Here is a 12477-nt window from a genome sequence, read left to right on the forward strand (position 1 = left end):
TTGCAGTCCATTGCTTTTGTTGTTAGCGGAGCCCCTGCCAACTTAAACCTTGTGTGACTCATATATTGCCAGTTCTCATATAAAACCTGTGTCTGATCAGACTAGTCAGTCCATAAATATAAGCTCAAGTCTAAAATATCAAACAAGCAGCCTTTGTTTTTGTTTTTTTTGTTTTGTTTTTTGCAGTATCTGACCTCATAACCAGCTTTAGCTTTACCAAGATTAGTTCAAATGATTTTTATTTGCAGCTGAAAATATTAGCCAATGAAAGGCACTTTCACTGTTGGTGTAAAAAGTGAATAATTGCAAAAAGCAGCAAATCCCAGGTGTTCAAGAAAACAGCATTTGTCATACAGGATGAGCTTGTAATATGAACTGAATCAGAATTTAAGTCATAACTATTCTTTGTAATGTGCTGGTTCTCATTTATGTTGAGGTAGAAAACATCATTTCATTCATTCCTGGATGATAATGTATCCTGACTTTATTAGAGTGTCTCGGGGGAGCTGGAGGCCACTAAGATAAAACAACAGTCTTTAGCGGGAACTTTATTAAGATGCAGCAATTTCATGAAATGTTGGCTCTTTTGCAGCAGAGCAGTAGGCATAATCTGCATTTCAAGGTACGTGGTACAAAATATCTTTCCACCACACAATATTTCAAGACCAGGACTTAGATGAAAGCTCTCATACAGCTGCAATCAGTCTGCAATTATCGCTCTTTACATCTCAATGAGGAAATCCAGCTGCACTTTAGTCGATGATGATACAGGCGGAGGAGTAACCATGTATTTTTTTGTGAAGAGGCTGATGATACTTAGAGAGAGAATTACGAAGGGGGTTTCTAATCATCTGAACAAATCATAAGAGCTGCACTAAACACTCCCTTCTCGTCTTCACCTGATGAGGGTCTCTGTTTACCAGAAGTAGGACAATGTTTTCTTTCCTTTTTTTAATGTCCCTTGCATCAGTTTTTGAATCCTGACATCAGCGTTTCTCATATGATACTAAACTGAGAACAAATGCCACGAGAGCATTCGAATTCTATTTAATTATTTGTGCCAGCCATTTGTTCTTCCCTAACTTCTTTCCTAGCTCTGTAAAAATCAAGTGTTAGGTCTGTTTTTAATATAAACTATCAGAGTTTCAGATATGAACAGAGTTTAATTTTACATCAAACCAATATTCAGTCCACACCGTAAAAAAAAAATCCTACAAAAACAGTAATATTCCGGCAGCTGGGGCGCCAAAATAATACCAGAAAATAACAGAAAATAACTTTCTCATAAAAGTACGGTTATTTTCAGTAGTGACAATACAGTTTGTTGCCCTAATTTTACATGGGATTTTGCCTCTTTCAAGTGCTTTTAAACATTAAATTAGGAACATTTTAATGTGATTAAACAATGAAATGACCTATAAACAAGGTCAATGAATGCGGCAATATGAATAATAATACTTAAATGTACAGAAATATACAGTTAACAGTTGGTTTAAATAATAATAATAATGGATTACATTTATTTAGTGCCTTTCGAGACCTTCAAATCACTGTACAATTCCAATATTCATTCACTCTCACACACTGGTGGAGGCAAGCTACAGTCATAGCCAGAGCTGCCCTGGGACAGACTGACAGAGGAGAGGCTGCCATATCGCACCATCGGCCCCTCTGGCCATCACCAGTAGATTAAGTGTCTTGCCCAAGGACACAACGACCAAGACTGTCCGAGCCAGGGCTCAAACCGGCAACCTTCTGATTACAAGGCGAACTGCCAACTCTTGAGCCACAATCGCCCTAAATAACAATGATAATAATAATTATTTGATGTAAAGAAAGTTTATAAGAACCATTATATATATTTTTCCATAGCATTACATTTGAATTTAACAGTTCAATCTTTCAAATTACGGACAAATATTTGTGAAATTATGATACATTTGTGAATGTATTTTAGCAATCTAAATATGCATATGTACAGACAAATACATTTAAAAAAACAAGAAAATTATGTTTTATTACATTTACAATGATTTTACGTTAATTTACATTTGAAATGTAAAATCACAGTCTATTTATGTGAATTTAATGATATTCTAGAAAAACAGTACAAAACTGTAAAATACACAGTAAAATACTTTTATATTACAATTTTTTTACTGTGCAGTCAGACGACTGCCATGATTATTCCACCCATCTCCAATCACCATTAAACTATTATTTCTCTGTTCTTTATCTACACACTGCTCTCTCCCTCTCGTTCTCGGCTGCTTGCTTTGTCTTTTTCATTTTCTCCTTTCAGTGCAGTCGGTATTGAGCAGCGCACAGCATTTGGATGCAAGATTAACTTTGATAAGAGTTAATGTGAATACAGCATTGTGCAGGCAAAGAATGGCTCGGGCTGCACTCAAGAGCCTCCTCACTAGGAAATGGACTGCAAAGAGCTGTAGCCACCCACCCCTCCAGTTTGGAAGAGGTGAGGACAAGAAGAACCGAAGGAAGAAGCAGGAAAAAAAAGAATGGAGGAAAACTAAATATATGACCGAGAAGCAGAAATGTAGAACAGCACAAGAAGTCCAGGGTACAAACATAATTACACATAATTGCCACATTTATATAACCAACATAATTGTACTCAGCCCCAAAACTTATTGTTACCTTTTTTTCATTAATCAAAGAAAAAGAAAAGAAAAGCACGGCCTCCATTGGCTGGCACCTGTTCCAGCACTCTATCAGACATGATGTTCTTTTAGGAATGAACAAGCTCTTCTTGCAATTGGCAAAAAATAACCAGTACAAAAGAAAACAATGTTCAACAACTGCAACTTCTGCCTTAAAATTCTGAGCATCCTTGTCTGTGCAGCCTAACCGTCCACAACAGAATTCCTGTATGTATTTGTTTGGGAGCAGTGCTGTGCGTGCACTTTTTTAGTTGTGTGTGAATAGTCCTTTGTTAAAAATGCAATAACTACGGAGTCGTGCACATTTGCATTTCTGTCCATGTAGAGTTCTCCTAATCTGTTATTATAAAGGTCATGTTCTTTAGCTAGTCGAATAAGATAAATGAATTGTGGTTCATATTTCAGGGAAAATTACAGAATCCACAAAGACAGAAGTCAAGCTTTTTAAAACAAGCTCACACTGTCTGCAAATATCAGTGCTGTGATCAACCACAAAAAATTATGGTCAACAAAGAATCATACCCGTTTTTACCTGCTAGCCTTCTGAGCCTCAGTGAATAATTAATAAATGAATGTTTGCATTTAGTTAAATAGTCATTTATACACCCATACATTTTCTTCTCCTTATCCAATTCAGGGTCACATGGGGTCCGGAGCCCATCACAGATGTCACAGGACGAGAGCTGGGGTACACCTCTCGTCCTGCCAGCCTGTCACAAAATTTTAAATGATTTTAATTCCTCTATAAAAGAGAGAAACACAGTCAGTTACACTTAACTTTCTGACCAGCTGTTTTAACAAAATGCAGTTACACAAGCATCGTCTTTAGCACAGTGTCCCTGGAAATATCTAAGTACAGTGAGTGTTTTTTTAAAGGTAGTTGATTTTTTCCTTAGGCAAAACTAATAATCAGTCCATGGACAAATGGATGAAGTCGCCTCATAAAACATACACGCAAAGACGTTTTGACCAAACTATTGGCGAGTTGACCGGCAGATTATATCACTGTTTGAAATCCAGTCATCTATAACATTCTCTTTTTCAAGATCAAAGAGTCCTGGCTTGAACACACAGTATTTTGTGTTTTCATAATCTTAAACAACAAAGCCATCATCAGAAATCAGAAACATCTCTCACCAACATTTATATTTCATGTGCTAGCTGAATCTTGAAAACTGTAAACTCTATCACAAAAGAATCTGAGGGAATATTTAAAATGCTATCTAAAATTCAGTGGTTGTCTTTCTTATTTATCTGTGAAACTTGTTCTTGCTGGAAGAGAAAACTCCCTCCTAAAGCTTCAGCTTTTGAGGAAATAGCCTCCGGGTAAAAAATATAAACAACTTTGGTTCAGAATTTACAGGTTTTAGATTAACGCACACTGTGCTCTGTACCCCGACTCTTTTAGCTTTGTCATACATCGAGCCCTGAATCTCACTTAAAGTGTTTTTTTAACACATTAATCTCCTTATAACTGACCCACGTGAGGCGGCGTTATCAACATCCAAGAGATGTGATGCATTATTGTAATTTGTGTTAATTGTGGAAGTTACCAAACACATTTTTTAACATATTTTGTAAAGCAAATAAATTAGATCCATTCACATTTCTTTACTCATTTTAAAGAAGAGGGATGTTGACAGACGAATATAAAATGTGATGCAGTGGAGTAAAAAGACACTTAGACGAGAAGCTTTTCTGTAAGGGACTGAGTAGGAATAGTGATTAAGAATAATGGCCATAGTAGAGTGTAAGATGAGGGTAAAAATAAGACATTAAACAGACATTAAGACATAGAGTGGTGGCATGATGAGAGTCCCAAACAGGAAAAGAGGAGGAGAAGAAGAGAAATGAGATCTGGAGTGAAACATCTCCAGGAGGCTCTTGATAAATGAATAAATAAAGGGCTGTGAGACGAGAGGGCTTCTCAAGGATGTCATATCTTAATTGAAAATGACAACTTCAATTAAAATTGTAATCATTCTGTCCGTTTTCTAATTAAAAGCGAAACGACTGATAGTTTTGACTCATTAACTTCAAAGAGTGATGCAGCCTGACAAACTGGGAAAAGTATATTATTTTCTGAATGCTACAGAGGGGAGCCGATGATGAGGAGTGGTGCAAAGGATGAAGGAGACTGATGCATAGGGTAAAGGATAATCTGCTGCAATGACTTTCTATTACAGAGACACGGGTCTTGGTCAAAGAATGAAGGCTTAAATGATAATAACCAGGAAGCATAGAGATGTTATTCTGTCAAAGAGGCAGTTAGTCCTGACAAAAAGTAACAGCAGTAAGTGGCAATTATTCTGTTTTAAAACGAGTAGCTGCTTCCTCATTACTGCTTTTCTGACATGGATACAAAGTTTTTTAATATAACAAGACAGACCCTATACTCTGAAGCCCCGGGCGGGACTGAAGCTCAGATGGATAGCTTTCTGAACTCTCTAGACTTACCCACTCTAGATGAAGAACAAAATCAAGCAATGACAATGAATATAACTGAGGAAGAATTAAAAGCTGCAATTAATAGGCTTAAATTAAGTAAATCACCAGGACCAGATGGTTACACGGCAGAGTGGTATAAAGAATTTAAAAAGGAACTGATACCTGTCTTACTGCCTACATTGAATTGGGTTTTGAAAAAGGCACAAATGCCCCCCAGTTGGAAGGAGGCAATTATTTCAGTTATACCAAAAGAAGGCAAAGATAAAATGGAATGTGGATCTTTCAGGCCAATCTCTGTTCTTAACGTGGACTATAAACTTTTCACATCTATCATGGCCAAACGGCTAGAAGAGTTCCTACCAACACTGATATGTAATGATCAAACAGGTTTCATACATCAACGCCAAACACAGGACAATATACGAAAGACACTACACATTATGGACCATATACAAAAACACAAAATCAAAGCAATTGTGATGAGTGTAGACGCTGAAAAAGCCTTTGACTCTGTCAATTGGAAGTTCCTCTACAGGGTACTATATAAATTTGGCTTTCATGATATGATTATTAAAACGATACAAGCATTATATGATAATCCTACAGCCAGGATCAAAATTAATGGATGCCTATCCAACAGTTTTACCCTAAAAAGGGGCACTAGACAGGGCTGTGCATGGTCACCGTTACTTTTTGCACTATACTTGGAACCACTAGCTCAATCCATCAGGCAAAATAAGGACATTAAGGGAATTTTTATCAAAGGGACACAATATAAACTGGCTTGCTACGCGGATGACATTTTGATTTACCTTGGACACCCAACATATTCTTTACCCAAGCTGATGCAGTCATTTGAACAATACGGCCAATTATCAGGCTATAAAATTAATATACACTGTAAAAAAATATTCCGTAGAAAAACAGAAAATGTCCTGGTAATTTTCTGCCAGTACATTTTCTGTTTTTTTACGGAGGTTTGACGGACCTTTCTGTAAATGATAAAACGGAAAATTCTGTAGATTTACAGTATACTCTCTGTACTATTTACGGACATTTCCTTCAGCTATAAAACAGAAAATTCCGTTTATTCACAGTATATTTTCTGTATCATTAACTGATATTTTCCGTTAATAGAAAAATTGAAATTTCTGTTTATATTACTATTTCCAAGCACTTCTTTTCACTGTAACTCATTGAATATAGTTCTTTATATCCATAAACGTACATTTCTATGCAATTACAACCTAGTACACCATGTACTCAAAAATTCATAAATTAAAACTTAAATTAATTTGTGCTTCGTACACAACAACATTGGTACAATTAATGTTAAATATTCTTTTATTCTCCTTAACTCAAACACTATACTAAAATATAATGACAGCATCCATCTTGTCATAAAACTACTAAACAGCTGATACATGAACAAAATAACTCACAAGCTTTCAAATTTGAGCATTTTTATTTCCTTGAAATCAGGTTGCCCTCATGTAAATGTGTTTATTTACATTCATTCAAGTGGCTACCAAGTGTTTTCTTCAAACAGGACACCTGACAAATAAAAAATGTCATATTTAACGACATGTTCACATTTAATAATATCCAGAGTACCTTTTAGTTAGAATCACTGCCTTGTGGTAGTTTTGCCTCAGCCAAATGGTTAAGGTGTGGTTTACATCCATCTCTGTCCACTTATGATACAGTATACACATGTAGTCAGTTATAGCCAAACACCTTTGATTACTGAATTACATTCACTTCATTAATGAAGTGAATGTAATTCACATTTGTGTGAACATTTGTCTGAGATTAACTCTTTGGGCTCTTTACCTTACAATATAACATACTTGAGTCAAAATTTGTTGACTGTTTAAGTGGTGCCACATGAATACAACTGAACAGATCTAAAGAAGATGTTCCTGAACTTTGGGTTTATTCGAACAGGACTGATGGATAACCACAGGACTTTTCTCCATATGATAACTACAACACATAATAAATTAAGACAGATTACTGTCCCAAACTTAAAGATAAAAGTGTATTTACGGGACTTGTTTTGTCAGTGAGGAGCAAAGTATAATTAGAAGTGCTTGTTCTGATGAAAAGTTAAACTGTAAACAGCAGCATAGTGAATAAGGATCTGTGTCCACGAATCCTCGGCAGTGACAACACTTAAACATCATAGTTCAAAATCCTCAATGCACACCTTTTTCTCCACGGTGTTCAAATTCTCTAAGCTGGTTAAGTAGAGGAAAAAGTCTGACATATTTCATGACCATTAAATGTTAGACAAGGCTCTGAAAACGAGGTTACAGTTACAAACAAAAACCTCTGCTAGTGCGCACAGACCCTAAATCACAACAAATAAGACAATAGTAAGACAAATTACTACAAAGTCTTGTTACCGCTCTTCATATAACAGTGTGACAAAGTCCTGAATGCAGCCTGCATGTTAGTACATCAAGGTCCATCTGAGCTTTAAGTAAAATACACTCAGCTTTTCCTTGGATTTTAAGAGTTGCTCAGTTCATACAGGAACTGCAGCAGTCGGAGTTAACGTGTCGCTGTGTTGCTCCTCCGTGTCAGCCATTGAGACTAGTCGCAATTTATTCTGAGGAAAAAAAGAGAAACAACAAGACATTTTTAAAAAGTTTGTATTTTTATAATTTTTTTTTACCTAGAGCATAAACAACATAAACAAAAAAAGGATTAGGGCTGTGCGATATGACGATATATATCAGATTACGATATAAAAATGTCTATCGTTTCATATTATACACTATTCTTTGTTTTGTGGTGTTGCAAAATAAACTGTTTACGGCAATATTTTTTTCATGGTTTTGATGGTCACTGTAGTTGCTATATTATTTCTTAAAGTTCTCTCCTTCTCTTATACTTAAAATAACCACACTATGGACGGACAAGTGACTGTTTTTACGCGTACTTTCGTTACCAACAATGAGGATAAAACCATCGTGTGGCTCCGCCGTCCGCTTGTTTATTTTCCACATAAACCTTTCACAATAAAGCTCAAGTTTCTGTTGAGACTTTTCAAACTAAACTGAAATGATATACATTATTCTCAAACATAAAATTTCAGAATATGCATCAAACAAATGACCTCAAATAAAAACATCAAGTAACTATAAATGGCGCTTACAGTCACCACGCAGACGAAGGCACAGAGAATACCAGCATGGCCAGCAAGGATGAGGCAGAACCAGAAGGACCAGTCAAAAGAAATCGAGGACCTTATTGTTAAATGAGGGGCTACCTCTGTAGCATGGACATGGTTTGGTTATGAAAAGTCTGACACGCCCCAGAAAACTGTACTATGCAAATTATGCCACAAACTGGTCCCCACCACCACTCGAACACGACAAACCTCTTTAACCACCTACACAAGAATCACATGAAAGAGTTTCGAGAGAGTTTACGAATGAAAAGCAAAAAAGAGTCGTCAGGTGCTCAAAATAATCCTTAGACTCAAACGTTAGAACAGGCTTTTCCTTGCAGCACGCCGTGTAATAAATACTCAGAAAGAAAATGGCGGCCATTTAAACTCATGTCTAAAAATGTATAGTTTCATGCATCGGTCAAAACACTCGACTCCAGGTACACGACGCCCAACTGAAAACATTTCACATAAGTCGAGTTGCCCGAGAATCACAGAATTTACAGAAAATGCACTATTTTGTGATATATATCGTTATCAGGAGAGATACGTCTTATATTGGGATATGAGATTTTGGTCATATCACGCAGCCCTACAAAGGATTATAATTCACGTAGAGTTGCATACACATAACACCATTCTGTTGCAACAAAAGCAGTTTATAATTAAAGTAACATACATACCTTGAAAAACTAAATCAACCACAACATTAAACTCACCTTGTGTTTGTAGAGAAGGTGATCAGGGTTTTTCTTCATTTCCTGAGACCAGCTGCTCTGGATCATCACCAGCTTGTATCTTCATCTTTTTTTTCACTCGGGGAAGTCTTTCCTTTTCTTGGCCATTGCTCTGCACTGGAAAACCAAAGTGTGTGATCAAAGGTGAAATAAGGGATATTTTTCCACTGCAGGACTTAAAGTGCTTCAAGTAGTGATAGCTGTTGATCCATTTCTCAAATAATCTGTAAGGATCTGGATTTTTAAGAAAGATACAAATATCTCTGCTTATATTTGGCTAAAAGCTTGATATAGACAAGGCATATAGAGCCCCTGCACACCAGCACTGCACTTACATTATAGTTCAATCAAGAAATAGTTATTATTGATTTATTATTGAATTTTTTTAGTAATCATTTTTAGTATTTAATCACATTAGCACAGTGGGGTGACAAAAATATTCCACATACAAGAAATACTGCTCAGCATTTCATAAATTACATTTTCAACAAATGTTGGAGTAAAAACACAGTTACAGGGAAAATGTGTCTGTCTGTAAATATTAACTAAACATTTCTATGTGCTACAAAATAGACATACTGTAATTGTAAATGTGCTGAGGTGAAACTATACTTTCAATAATTTTACCACTACAGTCTGTTAACCACCGAAATAATCTATGCTGGTCAGCTAGCTAAAAGTCTTTACTTTAGCAGCCCAAATCAGAGGCTAACATTAGCATTTGCTAGCGTCAGCCAGGAAGGTCTGAGGCTTAAACTAGGGTTAGTGTAACTTTGCCTGAAACCCTTTAAAGTGTACAGTAGAGCCAACTGTAAAACACAGGTATTGATACAGTACTTATTAGAGTCCTAGAATAATTTCTAGAACCATGAAGTTCTCACTTTCCCAGTTATCCACATCGCTGACTTTCGCTAATTAGCTAGTTAGCAGTCACAGCTGTGTAATACCCAGAGAGACACAGACAGCTAACTATAATATTTATGAAAACTGGTTCAGCCACTGAAGGGCAAAACTGGTGGTATCACAGTAAAAATTATTTTAACATTAACTAAAATAAAGCTTAAGTCATGTTAAACCTAAATAACAATTATTTTAAAAAATGAGTCAGCAAAATATTCCTGACTTGTCTGGAGACAGCCGAAACCAGTTAACAAATAAATTAACAATTCTTTCTAAATAAAAACACGGAGTCTTTTGAAAAACATTATTTTAATAAAACGAAACATGAGTTTTAATACTTACCACAGAAATTTGAAGGCAGTTTCTCCAACTTCAGAATCCAAAATCCAGATGAAGCCTGAAAGAAGCCTAATGGCTGCTCTTGCGCTTACTTTTCCCTCCTTTTCAGGTTCTTTTTCCCACAATGCATTGCAGTAGTTGAGAAATACAGAAAAATACCTGTAAATGACTAATACGGAAAATTCCTTCACGTTTATACAGTAGATTGTACTGTATTTTTACGGATTTTTTTTACAGTGTAGGTAAAACCCAGCTACTCTCATATAACTACAGCCCACCAGAAGAAATAAAATGTAGCTACTCTCTGGTATGGCAAACGGAGTGTTTTAAATATTTAGGCATAAATTTACCGAAAGACCTTACAAAACTATTCGAACAGAACTACCTACCCTTATACAAAAAAATAAAGGAAGATATAGTAAGATGGAATTTAATTCCTTTCTTTAGTTTTAATTCAAGAACTGATTCTATTAAAATGAATGTATTGCCAAGATTTTTGTATCTATTTCAAACCCTACCAATAGAGATTAACCAAAGTCAATTTAATGAGTGGGATAAAATGTTATCTAGATATATATGGCAAGGTAAAAGACCAAGGGTTCGCCTTAAAACACTACAGCTGGCTAAGCAAAAGGGAGGATGGGGCCTCCCTGACCTCAGATATTATTATTTTGCAGCGCAGATGAGAGCAATAATATGCTGGTGTAACCAATCATACACTGCCCAATGGAAAACCATTGAGGAACAAATGCTGTCTATACCTATTCAGGCAACTCTAGCTGACAATAACTTACAAACCTATATAAAAAATACTGATAACATGTGGGTGAAAAGGACCCTTAAAACATGGAGAACTATTATAAAGGAATATAAACTCGAGACCAATATTACAGTTCTTAAATGGTGTGCTTACGACTCAGAGTTCAAACCTAATGAACTGGATTCTAGATTCAAGGACTGGACAGGTAAGGGCATAACAGCCCTGTGCAGTATAATGAAGGATGGAAAATTGTTCAGCTTTGACATGCTTAGAAAAACATTTTCATTAGAAAAAGAAGACTTCTATCGATATCTGCAGTTAAGGCACTATGCCGACACGAAGATGAGAAACGTAACAATGATAAACACACGCTTGATGGAACTGTTTATAAAAAGCTATAACTCAGAAACTATTGATAGAATTGTATCATGTCTCTATAAGGGTCTAATGGATTTGAAACCACATTCGACTTCATATATTAGAACAAAATGGGAGAAGGAAGGAGGGATAAAAATATTAGAGGAAGAATGGACGGCAATATGGAGATATCAGTGGATGTGTACCAGCTCACAAAAGTGGAGGGAATTTGGCTGGAAGTGCCTAATTAGATACTTTATAACACCTTCTCAGAAGTCTCATTATGATGATAACCCCCCTGCTTGTTGGAGGAACTGTGGAAATCAAAGTGCAAATCATTACCATATTTTCTGGGACTGCTCAATCTTGAGGGATTATTGGAGAGAAATACATAATGCCTTACAGGATATCTTTAAACGTGAAATACCTCTCGAGAGTAAGACTATGTTCTTTGGATATATACCTCAGGAATGGCCTAAATATGATAAACATTTAATAAATATTTTATTGGTGGCCTGTAAAAAGAATATCACCAGAAAATGGTTATCCCCAGAGAGCCCAAACATAAGTACATGGATGGAAATCACAATGGAAATTTATAACATGGAAAAGATAACAGCTTCTGTTAACCACAAGCTGGAGAAATTTACATCATATTGGGAAAACTGGGTTAAATATATCACGCCTCATAGGCCAGATTTTACTATTACAAACCAATAATTATGATGTATGTATATATATTTATAGGATCACCCCATACCAACACATCCGTGTTTTTTTGTTTTGTTTTTGTTTTTGTTTTTGTTTTTGTTTTTTTGTTTTTTGTTTTTGTTTCTTTTTTTTTGTTTTTTTTGTTTTGTTTTGTTTTTTTCTCTTTTCTTAGGTTTGTTAGTTTTGTTTTTTGTTTTTTGATTTTCGGATTATGTGATGGTTTCAATTACTTCTATCGTTGTAAGTATTCTTCCCTTATGACTTGGATGTAAATTAAAATACTATTTCAGTATTTAAGGCAGATAACCTAAGTATGAAGAATGCTTACATGATGTACATACTGTGAATGCCTGCTTTTGAAACCTT

The 12477-nt window shown here is 35.7% G+C and overlaps 1 long non-coding RNA gene across 1 annotated transcript; it reads right to left on the reverse strand.

The window, feature by feature from the left end:
• Positions 1–7342: 7342 nt before the first annotated feature.
• LOC308398375 lies at positions 7343–10437 on the reverse strand. The gene is made up of 3 exons (XR_013971944.1): positions 10287–10437; positions 9027–9161; positions 7343–7743 (listed from the first exon to the last, which is right to left on the reverse strand). It is a non-coding gene; the product is annotated as an uncharacterized lncRNA (long non-coding RNA).
• Between the last annotated feature and the right edge of the window lie 2040 nt (positions 10438–12477).

This window comes from Rhamphochromis sp. 'chilingali' (genome assembly GCF_963969265.1).
Source record: "Rhamphochromis sp. 'chilingali' genome assembly, chromosome: 6".
Classification (NCBI taxonomy): domain Eukaryota; kingdom Metazoa; phylum Chordata; class Actinopteri; order Cichliformes; family Cichlidae; genus Rhamphochromis; species Rhamphochromis sp. 'chilingali'.